This window comes from Macaca mulatta, chromosome X (assembly GCF_049350105.2).
Source record: "Macaca mulatta isolate MMU2019108-1 chromosome X, T2T-MMU8v2.0, whole genome shotgun sequence".
NCBI lineage: Eukaryota > Metazoa > Chordata > Mammalia > Primates > Cercopithecidae > Macaca > Macaca mulatta.
In genome coordinates, this window is record NC_133426.1 from 42,837,501 (window position 1) to 42,853,120 (window position 15,620).

At 38.3% G+C, this 15,620-nt stretch overlaps 1 long non-coding RNA gene across 1 annotated transcript; it reads right to left on the reverse strand.

Moving 5' to 3' along the window:
• Positions 1–555: 555 nt before the first annotated feature.
• On the reverse strand, positions 556–14,307 carry LOC144338654 (uncharacterized). Its single transcript, XR_013412911.1, has 2 exons — positions 14,190–14,307; positions 556–2,536 (listed from the first exon to the last, which is right to left on the reverse strand). It is a non-coding gene; the product is annotated as an uncharacterized LOC144338654 (long non-coding RNA).
• Positions 14,308–15,620: the final 1,313 nt, after the last annotated feature.

The window sequence follows — 15,620 nt, forward strand, 5'->3', positions numbered from 1 at the left end:
CTTGGTTCACTGAGATTGCACTCTCTCCACAAAGCAAGCATATAAAGCTGTGTATCATGCCTTCATTCTCTGTTTCATGAGGAACTCAGGATAAAATGAAACATGGAAGACAGTAACTTTTCATGCATTTGTTAACTACTAAGTAAACATGGAATTAGAGAATTTGTTTGTTTTGAGTTTTGACCAACAAATAAATAATGGCCTTATTTCAGAATAACCCTGACAAACTGGGGCATGTTGTTTTGCTGAGGCATAACTCTTCCTGTCCCATGCTTTGAGACAGATTGGTGGAGTCACTTAGCTAGAGAATGACAGCACACTGCCTACAGCAAAGCCAGTTTGGATAAATTATGCTATGTGTGGAATTTTTAAAATACTTATAAAAGAAGATTTTTTTTTTTCTGATACACAGCGAGGACAGAAACTGTTTTGGAAATTATGGTGGCCTGTAAATATATATATGTAAACCTAGGGATGAAATGCCTGTGCTATCATCCCTTTTACAACTCTACAATCTAAATTAAAAGTTGAATCCATCACATCACACAACTAATAAAATTTAAATAAACCATATTAATTTTATATAGAAAATAAGTTTTTGCTGAAGCTATACTAGTGCTCACCATTGGTATTACATATACAAATATGATAGTGTACCATACGATGATTTGATTATCTCACTGTTTTCTCTGTTTAAATAATTTTAAGACCTTTTATCCTATATTAATTCTGCCTCTGTATTTTTCCGTTAGCCCAAAATAATTGAAGTAGAACATTCCTACAAAACATAATCGTTTTCAGGATAGGACATGCAACTCTTATGTAAGTAATTTAAGTCAAAATTTAATAATGTCATAGTTCAGTGCTTTTTAAAAGCAAAAGTCTAGGGTTTTTTTCCCTCATGACTGTTTAAAGAAATCAGTGTTTGCCCAATAGCAGGTGCTAAAAGTTTTCATTTGTGGCATTAGAGGGGGATAGCAAGAGCAAAGCAATGTGCCTACCAGTATATTAAAATGTAAATGCTGGTGCTTCATGATCCTTTTGTGCAACGTGGTCACCTAAACACAAGCATAAACATGCACATTAAAATAAAGTAATGCTCAATCATAAGATGGTCATCTAGCAATGAGACAAAGACAAAAGGAAAAGGGAAAAAAATGGGAGAGGTGGGGAATGGACAACATTAAACCCTGTAGAATGTGTGACCTCCAAGATGTCTCCCCTCCAGGCTGTCCCCCAGCTGCAAGGTAGAGGATGGGTAATCCACATTGAGTAGGGAAGAGAATGGGCCAGGGGTTACAGGGTCTGGGTCCCAGAGCTGAGAAAGCTGAGACCCACATGTGGACCTTGGTGACTTCACCATGTGACTCCGCATGCCATTTGGGACAGGTCATGTGGGAAATCCCAATGGTGCCTTTGCTGCAAATCTGGAAAAGATATGGTCACAGGGCACCTCCGGTGTCCTGCCTCTGCTTGGCCCAGTTTTGTTTGCTGGTGTTTTGCCACCAGAGATAGCCCTTGCATTGTCCTAATCTATATTTGTGAATTGTGCTGGTTTCCTGGAGATTGTCACCACCCGCCAAAGGTGGGTGCATTAAAAGACACCATCGGTTCTGGGGCTTGGTGGTGTCTCATGAGTTCAAGCATATCCCTGGCCTAGGCCATGTCACTGTCCATTAGTTGAAGAAAAAGCAGTTCTCAGGTGCAAGCAAGGACCACCTTTTGTAACTGTCACTGTCCTGGCCTAGAGAAAAGAGTCCACCCTCCTTGGGGCACCCCATGGATGACACAGTCAGTACCAGAGGTTCCAGAGAAGGGGGATGAAGCTGTTGGTCTCTTCATAATTGGCACAGACGATTTTGGATATTTCTGGGTGGGCAGTTTCTTTGCATGTTTCAGGAGAGGTTAATTGATTTTGGGTTTACATGACAGGCCTTTAGTTTGGGTCTTACTTTAGTGGTTGTTTGGGGGCCCAAGGGAGAGAGATGGGCAGTGGATGGGGCTTTTCTGTGTGCTCCTGTGGACGGTTCTTTTGCTTTTGTTTTCATTTCGCATTCTTCCTTCTCCACAAGTCAAAGTCATTTCCTGTGGTTTCCACTGTGTGGACAGTGCTCAAGCGCGGTGCTTGCCAGAGGGATTAGAGGCTGGGTGAACCCCAGGTCACAGACATGATGAAGCAGATAAACTGTTCTTCTGGTTCCTGTCTAACCTCAGAGGGGCAAAAACCCTCCCCAGGAAGGAGAAGAGTGTTCAAAAGCCAGACTTTTGGAGAAGAGGCAGCTGGGCAGGGCTGAAAGCCTTCAGTATGAACTGTGGAGAAGCAGCCCTTGCCCCTACTGTGGGCTGAGGGGACCCCAGCTGGGCACCCTGGGTCAGACTGAAGCCAACCATGCCAGCTGCCCTTTTTAGCCTGCTGGCAATGCCACGTGTGCTAGAGAAGATGGAGGATCCCTGTGCCAGGAGCCCACTTGGTCTTCCCAAGGGGCAGTGCCCCAGTGAAGAGAGAAGCAAGAAAATAAAGTTCCTTGTAGGTCCTCTGTCAAAAAAAGTAAAAATAAAAAATTAGATGGCCATCCATATGATAGAGAACATGCTACTCTTATTAATTTTAAATATAATTGGAATGAAAATTCATACTCTTAGAAGGAATCTTGTAATAAACTCATGGACACAAAACACTTTCCATGGACTCCTGCAAAGATGACGTCCACCACTGGGGAGACATGCTCTAGTGCAGTGATTCTTAATTTATTTGTCATCTCTTTGTAAATCAGGTAACAAAAAACAAACAAACAAACAAAAAATTGGTTTTATCCTAGCAAAGTTTACATGTGTGCACAAACAATATTTTGAATATAGTTTCAGTAAGTTTATGAATGTCCTGATGGCAATCCAAGGACTAGCATAATTACATTATTTCATTGAATTCTTCCAATTATCTCAGTAAGTAGTATCCTGTAGAGAAATCTCAGAGTAGCATAATTATGCTCCCTTTTGTATGTTAATTGCTTTTTCTCCAAGATTCCCTTAGGATACTTTTTTCTTAATCTTCAAATATCAGTAACTTTACCAGTTACTTTCCCTAGGAAACAGCCTAATTTGCTCTTCAGAGCCAAACAAGACTTTTATTTCAAAAACACTTTTTTCTATTAAATCTTTGAATGCATTTTTCCATCTTTTCTGTTCTTCTTTTCTTTCATCTGAATTCCATATCTAATGATCTTTTTGTAATTTTACATCTCATTCATTTTAATTTTCATTTTGCGTACTTTTTTTGAAGTTTGACTTCCATGTCACTGATTGTGGCATTAAATACTGTTTATTCTATTTATGATTGCATCAAATGTGACAATTATTTTTGTAAATATTTAATTTACTTCTAATTTACTTTTATTTCTCATATTTCTCTTCATTCATGACTTTTTTTCATCTCCTTTTGTTTCATCACATCTTTTTTAAAACAAGATTGTGATGCCTGTGTGTTTTTTGAAATTATAGACAAATTTCTTTTCACCTCTTAGCTTTTAAGTCACCCTTATTATAATACATGCTATTCATTTGCTTTTGAATTACGTTTTTCCTTTCTTGATTTTGTAATTTCTACTCATTAGTCAAGTAGTTTTTCATTAATTCTTTATCTTTGTTTTGAAATTGGACCAGTTGATGAATTTAAAGAGCACCCTTACTAATGCTGGCCTTCCTAAGAATAAAATTTTTATCTTTCTTACTACTTGGAAGACTCTCTGTTGCTCATGATCTAACATAATTTCTAATTGATGCATGTTTAATTTATAATGGAGATGTGACACTTGTGAATATTTATATACCAGATAGCATTGTGTTATCGTTCATAAAACAGAAACTGTAATAAATGCAAGAAAAAAATAGAGAAAATTACATTAGCATTAATATTAGTAAGTCTGGGTTTACTTGTACTATACAGAATTATAGAAATATATTGAAGAAAAGAAATGCCATACGTCAATAAGGTAAAACAAATTGTTATATTTTGAACTCAAATAAACTGATAGAAAAAGTAAACCAGGAGTGGTGGCTCATGCCTGTAATTCTAGCACTTTAGGTGGCTGAGGCAGGAGGATGGCTTGAGGCCAGAAGTTTAATACCAACCTAGGCAACAAAATGAGGCCCCGTCTCTACAAAAAATAAAAAATCAACTAGGCATGGTGGTGTACACCTGTACTTCCAGCTCCTCAGGAAGCTGAGGCAGGAGAATCACTTGAGTCAGGGAGGTCGAGGCTGCAGTGAGCTGTGATTGTGCCACTGTACTCCAGCCTGGGCAACAGAGCAAGACCCTGCCTCAAAAAAAAACAGCAACAACAACAACAAAAAAAAACAAAACAAAACAGAACAAAAAACGCTGAAAATATTTTGGCAAGACCACAGAAGACGTAAATAATGTGATTCATTAACTTGGCTTTTAAGTTACGAAAATGGTGAATTAAAATTTACCAAAATTCTTTTGAATTTGTCTATTGCTTCAATTTATTCTGTCACTTTTTGCTTTGTAGACTTGAGGAGTATGTTATTAGACATGTACAATCCCAGAACTGTCATATATTTCTGATGGATTAACACTTACATCATTACAAAATATCTTTCTTTCTAGGAATGGTTTTGCCCAAAAGTTTACCTTGTCTGATATTAGTCCAGCTACCCCAGATTTCTTGTGGTAAGTTGCTGTTTGACTATTTCTATGCTCTTTAAACATTTTTGCATACTTATATCTAAAGTGTGTATCTTACAAACAGAATATATTTGAGTTCTGTTTTTTATCCAGTCTGATAACTGCTGGAATATTCAAACCATTAACATTTAATGTGATTACTTACATATTTGTATTTAAATCTACCATCATACTTGCTTTTCTACATGTTTCATATATTTTATGTTTTTTCTCTCCTTTCTTGCTTTCTTTGCATTTATTAAATATTCTTTTATTATTCTATTAATCCTCTATTATTATCTTTCCTCTCTATTAGCTTATTATTCTATTCCCCATTTGTTAGCTTATTACTTAGACATTTTTACTCTTCAAGATTATCCTAGATATTAAAACATGAATTCTTTATTCATTAGTTGTAATATAAATTAAATGTTTTCCTACATCCCAGAAAATTCAAGGACCTTTGAACACATAAATTTCATTCATTCTTTGTGGTATATTGTATTTTTTTTTCAGCTTCAAAATAAATAAAAATGTAAAAAATACATTTTTATTTCTGTATTCTGGTAAAAGAATATATAAGTCTTTGGCTACATGGCTCACATTGGTCAAAAGAATGTAAATAGAAGTGACTATATGTGATGTTTAAGAAGAAACTTCAGCGCTATTGGATAATTCTTCCATTTCTCTTTTTGTTCTGCTATGAGAATAGAGTATCTCAAATAGTGGTTACTTCCACTGGCGGATTTTGAAATGAAGACAATATATGGAGAGGAACCAAAGCCAACTAAGAGCTACAGTGGTCAACATAAAATGTGAGAAAACAATAATTGTGATAATGTACTGAGATTTGGGTAATTGTTACTGTAGCATAGCTTATGGATGCTAACCAAAACACTCCTTCTTTTCTTTTATGTTATATTGAAATGTATTTTACTTCTAAATGTATAAAAACAGTCTTGGACATTATCGTTACAGCTTTATGCAGTCTATATTTATTTAAAATTATTTACATGTTTACCTCCTTTTTTTTAGAAAACTCTTCATTCCTTCTGATTTCTCTGTGTTTCTATCTGGGATCATTTTCCTGTTACATGAAGAAATCCTTTTGTTAATTCTCATTATGTTGTTATGCTGGTGATTAATTTTCTTAGTTTTTGTTTCTCTCAAATCATTTTTGCTTTTTGTATTTTTAATTTTGTAGAGGCAGAGTGTCACTCTGTCATCCAGCCTGGAGTGCAGTGGTGTTATCACAGCTCACTGCAGCCTTGAACTCCTGGGTTCAAGTGATCCTTCCACCTCAGTCTCCCAAATAGCTGGGAGTGCAAGCATGCAACACCACACCCAGATAACTTTTTTCTTTTTCTTTCATTCTTTCTTTTTGGTTTGTTTGTTTGTTTGTAGAAACAGCATCTCACTATGATGCCCAGGCTGGTCTTGACCTCCTGGTCTCAAGCAATCCTACGTCAACCTCCCAAAGTGCTGGTATTATAGTTGTTAATCACCATGCCCAGTCTTGCTTTGCTTTTTAAGAATGTTTTTGGTGGGTAGAGAATTCTAGGTTGGCAGTTATTTCAGCATTTTGAAGATTCCATTCCATTGCTTTCTGGCCTCCATCATTTCTGTTGAGAAGTTTGTTAGATGTTGTAGGATTTCTCCTTTGAAGATAAATATATTTTCCTTCTGATTACTGTCAAGATTTTATTTTTGTTTTTGATTTTCAGTAGTTTTACTCTGATGCATCTGCATGTAGTTTTCTTTACGAGTATCTTACTTCTGGTTTCTAGCATTTATCAAGTCTGTGGGTTGGTACATTTCATCAGTTTTGTAAAATTCTCAGTTTTTATCTCTTTAAATGTGTTTCTATTTCCTCTTTTTCTGGGACTCAGTTTTCGTATATGCTAGATGTTTTCATTGTGCACCATGTACACTATATATACTTCATACTATTGTTTTGTATTGTCTATCCTTTTATCTTTTTATGTGTCACTTCTGAGCATGTTATTCTGAACTATAATCCAGTTTTATAATTCTTTCATTAGCTATATCTAATCTTTTAAATGTATTTAATGTGTTCTTAATTTTAGTTATTATAATTTTTCTATTATAAAATTTCCATTGGCTTCTTTCTTAATTATAATTTCTAATTCTCTAGTGGAATCTCTGAACATAAGAACAGTTATTTTAAAGTAGTGCTTGGTAATTTTAATATCTGATCTCCTGGAGGACTATTTCTATTGTTTCATTTTTCTCCTTTCTTATCTGCACACCAATTTTTTATTGTATCTGATCATTGTGCATAAAAAGCTATAAAGACAATTTGAAGCTCTTGGCTATGTTTTCTTCCTTCAATGAGGACTTAACTTTGTTTCTGCTACATAGTTATGGTAAATGCATATCACCTTTATCAATCAGGTATTGAGCTATTTTAAAGCTGGATTTTAGTCATTTGAATGAAGGCTAGAGTATTTGCCATTCAGCATTATTTTAAAATTAGAGGTCTTTGGGGATCCCAACTTAAAGGCTATGATGTTTATCAAGGTCCCTCCTTTTTCACAGGCTCTGAAGTTTAGTCCTTCCCCCAAGCCTATGAAATTTCCAGAAGCCTTCCTCATCTTTTCAGCTTCTCAGGCACCACCAGCTTCTTGTCTTCTTTACTTCTCAGACACAGTATTTTGCTCAGCTTCCTGGCCTCTCAGAAGGCAGTTTGGATTTTCAAAGGCCTTGAAGTATGTATATTATCTTCCTATTGTGGCTTAAAACAAAACACATTTATTATCTCAGAGTTGCTGTGGATCAGGGGTCTGGGCCCAACTTGCCTGGGTGCTCTGCTAAGGGACTCACAAATATGTGATCAAGATGTTATAGAGGCTACATTCTCAACTGGAGGCTTAACTTAAAGAATCTGGCATAATTCATTTCCTTAAGGCTATATGATTGAGGGATCCAGATTTCTGCTGGCTAGAGGTCATCTTCAAGTCCTAGAGGCCACCTGCTGTTTCCTGCCATGTGACCTTCTCTTTGGCAGTTCACAACATGGCAGGTTGCTTCTTGAAGGCCTGCATGAGAGTATCTGTCTCCAAACAGCTAAGATCGAGTCTTACATAATGTAACCTGATAATGAGAGTGACAGCCAACACCTTTGCTATATACTATAAGCAAATTAGGTTAGTGAAATCTCATTTCCTATTGCATATGCTATTGACTAGAAGCAACTCAGAATTGTCATCCACACTTAAGGCCTTGAGGGTGGTATGAATTCCTGTAATGCCTCCAAAATGTGGTACTGGTTTTTGTTTATTATTTTTATAGTTAGAAGCAATTCTAGTGGTTTTCATCTGGCCTTTTCTTCCATAATAGCCCTCTCTATATATGTCACAGAACCAATGTGGTGATTCTGCCAGTTACTAAGCATGTCCATTCCAGGTATATATATTTTAAATGGAGAAATAGGACCCTTGATGGGTATGCATACCCACTGGGACCACTTTGAGATAGAACTGAGCTGAAATTCCATCACCTGACCTTTTACCTCCATAAGCACCTACTCTAAGTGTGTGGACATCAGTGACATTTTGGGTCTTCGGGAATTAGTGTCAGTTGAGAGCCAGCATCTAGTAATTCCCCCCAAAGACTGAATATTTCCCCTTCCCAAATGTACAATCACCTGGGTAAATAGTAAAAGTCTGCAAGTAACTCTGGGGAAGGCTAGTAGGAAGATTAACAGAATAAATTTGTGGCAGTGTATTAGGCTCTTTCCTCAAGGAGGCCTGATCTCCCCTTCACTCAATCAATTTTAGGTTGGTGAACTGGCTGAAATCTGGGAATTGACTCAAGGGTCATCGTATTTTAGGGATTCAAGTAAGACTTCCGTTCACTAAGCTTAGATCTGTTCTGCTTATATAGATCAAGTAAGAATTTAGTAAACTGTCCATTTTTTTTTTAGGGGCACCACGATCAACCAGCCAACACTAAAGATTTCTGTGAATCAGACTCTTCTAATCACTGCTTTGACTCTGTTGGCAATTATGGTAACTATACTCGTTTTGTCTTAGGCAATTTGTATTAGTTTCTTAGGTTTGCCATAAAAAAGTACCACAAACTGGGTGGCTTAAAACTATAGAAATTTATTCTCCTACATTATGGAGGCTAGAAGGCTGAAATCAACGTGTTAGCAAAGTTGATTCCTTCTGAGGCTCTGAAGGGGAATCTATTCCATACCTCTCTCCTAGTTTCTGATGATTCCTGGTGATCCTTGGTATTCTTTGGCTTGCAACTGCATCGCTCCAACCTCTGCCTTCGTCATGACACAGCATTCTCCCTGTGCATCTCTGTGCCTAAATTTCCCTCTTATAAGGACACCAGTCATTGGATTAAAGGCCACTTTAATCCTTTACAACCTCATCTTAATTCGATTATATCTACACAGATCCTATTTTCAAATAAGGTCACATTCACAAATACTGGGGGTCAGGACTTCAACATATCTTTTTGGAGGAACACAATTCAACTCACAAAGGCAATTAAGTGCTGCCACTGCCACTTGACCTTTGTCGTCTCAAGAGTCTATCATTGTCATTACATCTAGGGATCCTGGTTTATGGTAGCAGTTCCCATGATAATTTCTGGTCTATAATGAATAGCCAGCACAAAGCTCATCAAGGATGTTGGAGCTCCCCTTACAGATTTATTTCTCATAGCCAGGGTAAAGGGTACGTTCTGAGAGCCCTCTCAAGGTGAGTGAGTAGGTCTTATATAATAAAGACACTCCAACATTCAAATGTTTCTAAGCCTCTAGATATCTTCCTCTACAGTATACCCCAAAAGTTCTGGCATTTTGATTTCATTTATCATAGGTCACTTTTGGGTCCATGTTTCAGCCAACCAACCAAGTAAACTGTCAAGCCCCTCAACTTGAAACACTGAATCTAGAATATTTGCTTAGTTGGCCCTGTTATGGACTGTATTGTTGCCCCTCCCCAAGATGTATATGTTGAAACCCTAACCCCCAATGTTACTATATTTGGAGATGGAGATAATTAAGTAAACTGAGGTCATAAGGGTGAGGCCTTAATTCCGTATGGCTGACGTCCTTATAAGAAAAGGAAGAGACATCAGAACTGTCTCTCTCTCTCTCCATGTGAATGCCCAGAAGAAAGGCCATGTGAAGTTACAGTAAGAAGGTAGTCATCTGCAAGCCGGAAAATGCCCTCCACAGAAACTAAGCCTGTTGGCACCTTGATCTTGAACTTCGTCCTTCAGAACGGTGAGAAAATAATTTTTTGTTATTTAAGCCACCCTGTCCATGGTATTTTGTTATGGCGCACCAAGCTGATGAATACAGGCCCATATCAACGAATTCTGCCCAATCCAACTTCATTTTCCTTTCACTTTGACCCCATATCTTTAAAATTGATTCCTATGCATATGTCCCAGGTTTCTGCCTATATAAAATGATAAAACTGTGCAATGCTTTTGGTATGCATAACAGCTCCTCATGGGTTACACTTTGTACTTTACCCCTCTGAGCCTGCTGGGAATTCAGGTAAGTTATAGGTTTAGAAGCAAAGAGAGGTGGTAGGGGTAGGTCTTAAAGAGGATGATCAGTGCCTTACCAGTCAACTACCTCAGGAAAGGCAGGCAAAGGAGGGCTAATCTTCTCAAGACAGGAGTAGAAGGGCTGCTTCTACTGGCAAAAAAGGCTCAGCAGAACTCAGGGGTTAAAGTCCCCAGCTTTATGAGAATCTGCCCATAGGATCCCGTTCCAGCTTTATAGTCATACAGAGGCTACAAGGCTGAGAAATAACTTTGCATTATTCAGCCACTGGCAGGGCGGAGGCTCTGAATTTTGGTTTTCAGGGCCCTGTGGCTGTGGAAGGAAGGTAAGAATTTCTTTCAGGGCAAACAGAAGCTTTCAGTTTCTTTATGTGGACTTTGGGCTGATAATTCAAATTCCTGAGCCTATCCTTTCCCTACTTTCTCCAGCACAGTTAGGAGCAAACAGCCAACCTCACTGTACTCCTTGGTTTGACTAAAATGTGCTAAGGCATCAAATACATGGTCACCCAGAACCTTGTCTTCTGTAAGTATTTGGTTAGGAGTAACTGTAAGGAATAATTAGAAGGACAGCCGAGAAAGGAATGAGGCCAATAGACCCAAGTTCAGGCAAGCTGATTTATTGTCAGTCCTGCTGGGCTACCTCTTGACAAAAACAGAGGAGGCAACCCCGCTTACAGGGTATAGCAAGGTTTTATAGGGCATAGAACTGGGTCAGGGTGAAGGAAAAAGAAAAGAGGCAGGGTCGGAGTGGGGGGTCCTTTGTGCCACGTGTCTGACCGCTTCCTGGAGATGTTTTTCTTGCCAGTTCTGTTGTGCAAGGTAGACGTCTTAACCACATCCTGGAACAGCTGGCCTCTGGTCAAACAGTTACAGGTGGGTTTGGGGTAGGGTGTTTTACTTTTGGCCTTTGGGGCTTAGGTCTATGGGAGGGGGAAATAGTCCAGTTGGGTGGACCCTAACAGTAACCAGTGGTGATATTTTGTATATCTCTATTGCCACATCATGCCATTGACTACCAGTGCCCTTCTTACTGCTGGAAATAGACTCATTAGTGCTTTTAAATTTAATCATATTAGAGAAGATTCAAAACCAAGTCAGAGAATTCGTACTTAAGATTCTCTCTCCCTGGAACCACTCTTGGTATTAAAATCTGTATCAGTTAGCATTTAATCAGAGAAGCAAAAACTAGTATCTATCTATATCTATATATTTATATCAGATATTCTGCAGAATGGCACTGTTGACTTTTTGGCTGGATAATTCTTTGATGGGGTGTGAGGGTGGGGGACAGTCCTGTGAATTGTAGGTTCATCTATGGCCTCTACTCACTAGATGCCAGTAGAACAACTCCCTACTCTCCACCAAGTTGTAACAACCAAAAATGTATGCAGACATTGCCAAGTGTTTCCTGAGGGTGAAAATTGCCACCAGCTGAGAACTACTGGTATCTCTATATTATCTATATTTTTATTTATAGCTATATGTATGTTTCTTTATCTGTCAGAGAGAGAAATTGGTTATATGGAATTGGCCTTATGTGATTGTGGGAGCTGGCTAAGCAGTCTCTGTATGGCTTCACATAATGCCATACATGATGCTGAGGCTTCAAGATCACGGGGATGGCAGTCAGAAAAGGAAGATCACAAGCAGGCTGGAACCAACAAGCTTAAGCTGGAACTCTGTGGAGAAGGACTAAAACCTGTGTTCATTCTTGTTGCCTCTAACCTTGGTAATGAGGGTATCCAGTGGAAGTGGGGCCCTTTGCCACAAAGTGAAACACACACAGCTGGCCTAGGAGTCTGAGAAGCTGAAAGAATATCAGCAGCAGGTAGAGCAGCCGCAGAATGAGAAGCTGCTTCACACCAGTAGGGTGAATCTACAGATCAGCAGCAATCTGTGTGAGCCACAGAATGGCCACCGCTTCTCTTCCAGCCTCCAAATCTCTCAAGAATCTTCCCTATGTCTGACCTCAACTCAAAACAAACAAGAGAAAAAATTCTGGGAAATGCAATTCAGCCTAGACAAGGTGACATATGAGAAAGCCATTTCAAGATAGTTTGCTCAAAGTAGGATCCAAATTATGCCGATACTCAAATGAAAATATTATCCAAGCTGGAAGAATGTGTAGTTCCAAAGACTGACTACAAAATAAATTATGAGCTTAAATGGATCAAAGTCATATTAAATATGTAGAAACTTCAGAACTCCACAAATCAAAAGTATATCATGTATGGATGGAAATTGTTTTCTTCATTGCTGAGATAGAAAAAGGATTTGTCTGGCACAATGTATGACCCTTTGTCTATTCAAAATGATCACAGCTAATGCAAGACATTTAACAGAAAGATAAATTTAATGTTAACAAGCACATTTGATAATTGTCCCAGGAAAGATTATAGGTAATTAGATGGAAGTATTTTTCAAGTAATCTAGGGTAGTCAACATTTTAAATGCACCACAGAGACATTTATCTCAGCAATTCAGCAAAGCAGCATCAACTCTTGAGTCAGAATAAAAGCTTTCAGCTTCTCATTGGAGAAGATTCTGAGCATTTACTTTATTTATAGTAAGACTCTCTCAAATTTTTCTCTAAGATTTCCCAGAACCTTTCTGAGGCTTCATGCAATTTATGTAAGTCACTTAACAAGCACTTGTTGAGCTGTTACTATGTGTCTGGCACTCTTCTAGGTGCTCTCTATATACAAAGAGTAATAGACAAAAATTCTATTCTCAAGAAACAAGCTTTCAGTGAATCAATAAACAAATATATATATACACACATATAGTTGTGACAAGTGTTATGAAGAAAAATATGGCTGGGTAAAAAGATAGAGAGTTATACAGAGGAATGCTCATGCTTTTTTATATCAAGTATTCAGGTCTTTATACTTTATATCAAGTATTTATATCAAGATACTTTGTATCAAGTATTCAAAGTCCACTAAAGATGATCTGTGAGTATAGATTTGAATCAAATGAGGAAGTAAGTGAGTGAGGATTTCTAGAGGGGAAATCCTAGCATTCTAGGAGAGGGAATCATAAATGCAAAGGCCCAGAAGATTGGAGCTGTTAGTATGTTAGAGGTCCAGCAAGGAGTGCCTAGAGTAGAAGAAGCCAGGGAAAGAGAGTTGGGAGGTGATGTCAATAAAGATCCAGGGGCCAGACTCAGAGACCATGGTTAAGATTTTCTTCTGAGAGACAAGAGAAACCACTGGAGGATTTTGAGCAGAGTGGCATGATCTGAGTTTTGTTTTTAAATGATCTTTCTGTTTGCTTTCTGGCAAGTTGACATTAAGGGGACAGTGGTGGAAACAGGAAGACCAATGAGGAGGCTATTGCAATAATTCAGGATACTAGGGTGGTAGTGATGAAAATAAGGTAGGATAGTCAGATTCTGGACTTCTGGGTATATTTTAAAATAGAGATTATGGGATTTGCTTATAGATGCTATGTGGGATGTAAGAGAAAGGGGTCAAATAAATGTAATTATTTTTAAAAACTTCATATTTCACTTCTCTCCTCCTTTTCTCCAACAGAGTCATCATTTCTCTCTCTCCGAACACTCAGCACCCTACCACTTGCCTCTAGGTGTCTAAAACACTTACCATTCCCCCTACCCCTATAATGAGACATCCAACCCAACTCCACCACTTCTATTTGTCTCTTTTTGCTATAAAAATTCTCCCTTTCTGCCTGTTCCTTATTCAGTGCTCACCCCATCACTTCATTCAAAGCCTTTATGCTCTGAGACTAACTTTTTCCGCTCACATCTTAAACAGAAAGCATCTGATGTAAGTAATTCAGATTCAGGTAGAAATGACTAATAATTTAAATTAAAATAGTTTACTTTTTAGGGAGGTATTTTAAAAAGCTTTGAAATCACCCAAATAAGCCCTTTTCTTGTAAACACTCCTAAGTTCTATGATCACCTACAAATTACACTTACCCTTTTCTTGTGGTAAACACTCCATGAGTTCTATGATCACCTACAAATCACACTTAGTTGGTGACTGCCCCCATCCACGCAGGCCTTATGCTGACATTATCAAGGCTCACGCTTTATCAGAAAAGGAAACTACAGGAAATGAATCACGAATCATTATTTTTAAAGAGCAACTCCCTCACAGCTTGCTTATCACTATTACTAAATGAAGAAAAGAGCTAAACATGTGAACTTACATCACAAGAAGAAAGATCGAAGTCTCTTAACATACCTGAACAGACTTGTCATAAACTATTGTCTGCTCTGTGGACCCAGCAGACTTTGTCCCAGGCCATTGAATGTTGTGAGCCCATTGAATTCCCCTAAGAATCATTTACTACTCCCCCTAAAATCATCCATGTTTCCCTATCTCCCTTTCCACTAAGAAGAAGGGTAAATAAGCATCTCTACCCAATTGTGTGGTGGGGTAATCTCTCTGTGATTTTTCCCTTCGTGCATATGAATACATTTGTATGCCTTCTCTCTTACTAATCTGCCTTTTCAGTGGGCCTTCAGAAGGTGAATGGGAAGTTTTCCATTGGTCCCTACAAGGTCTTAGTTACCTGACCAAACCTAGCAGCACAAGTTGGGAAATTTTTAACCAGAGAAGAAACGCTAAGTGAACATTATTTTGTTATCAAGGTAGCCCTGATGAAGTAGCTGGGAAAATTCTTTTACTTACTGTTTTTCTTCAGCCCTTATTTACAGGTACAGCCGCTTAAAAAAAAAAAAAACAGATGAGCCCCATGATGGAGTCAGAGCTTCCTGACCCCTGACCAGATACCAGAGGGAGATAAGACCCTGAAACCAACCCAAACTGGAAGAGATAACCCCAGTGGCCTTTAGATCATTAACATACCATCATAATGCTAACATTCCCACCACAGAAAGAAAATTTCTGCCATTTTATGTACATGGGTTGTACGAAGATGTGCGTTTATGAGTTGAGTCTGCACATCTGTAGTCCCACCCTGCACATGCTAACCTTCCTTCTTGCTCCTCGGACCCAGTCCTTAAAAACTCCATGTCTTCTATTGGTCAGGGAGAAAGGGTCTTTAGAGTGTAAGCTCACTCCATCTCCATTTCTGGAAAGGAATAAAACTGGCTTGGCTTTTGTTCCAATTGGGTGTTCTTTCTCTGCGACCAGTACAAAGTAGGGAAAAAACTCAATTTGCCAATGACAATATGAGCAACTAGCAATTTGAGCCAGTATAGCCAGCTTATTTTCCCTGTACCATCTTCCATTTGAGATAATGTGTGCTTCTAAGAATATATACTTTTATTGCCATGATAGAACTGAAGTGGATGAAAGCCCCTCTAGCTGCTCTATATCTGGTTATTCAATGGATCCCCGAATCCCGTTATAAAACCTATAAGATTTTATTTGCTCATATT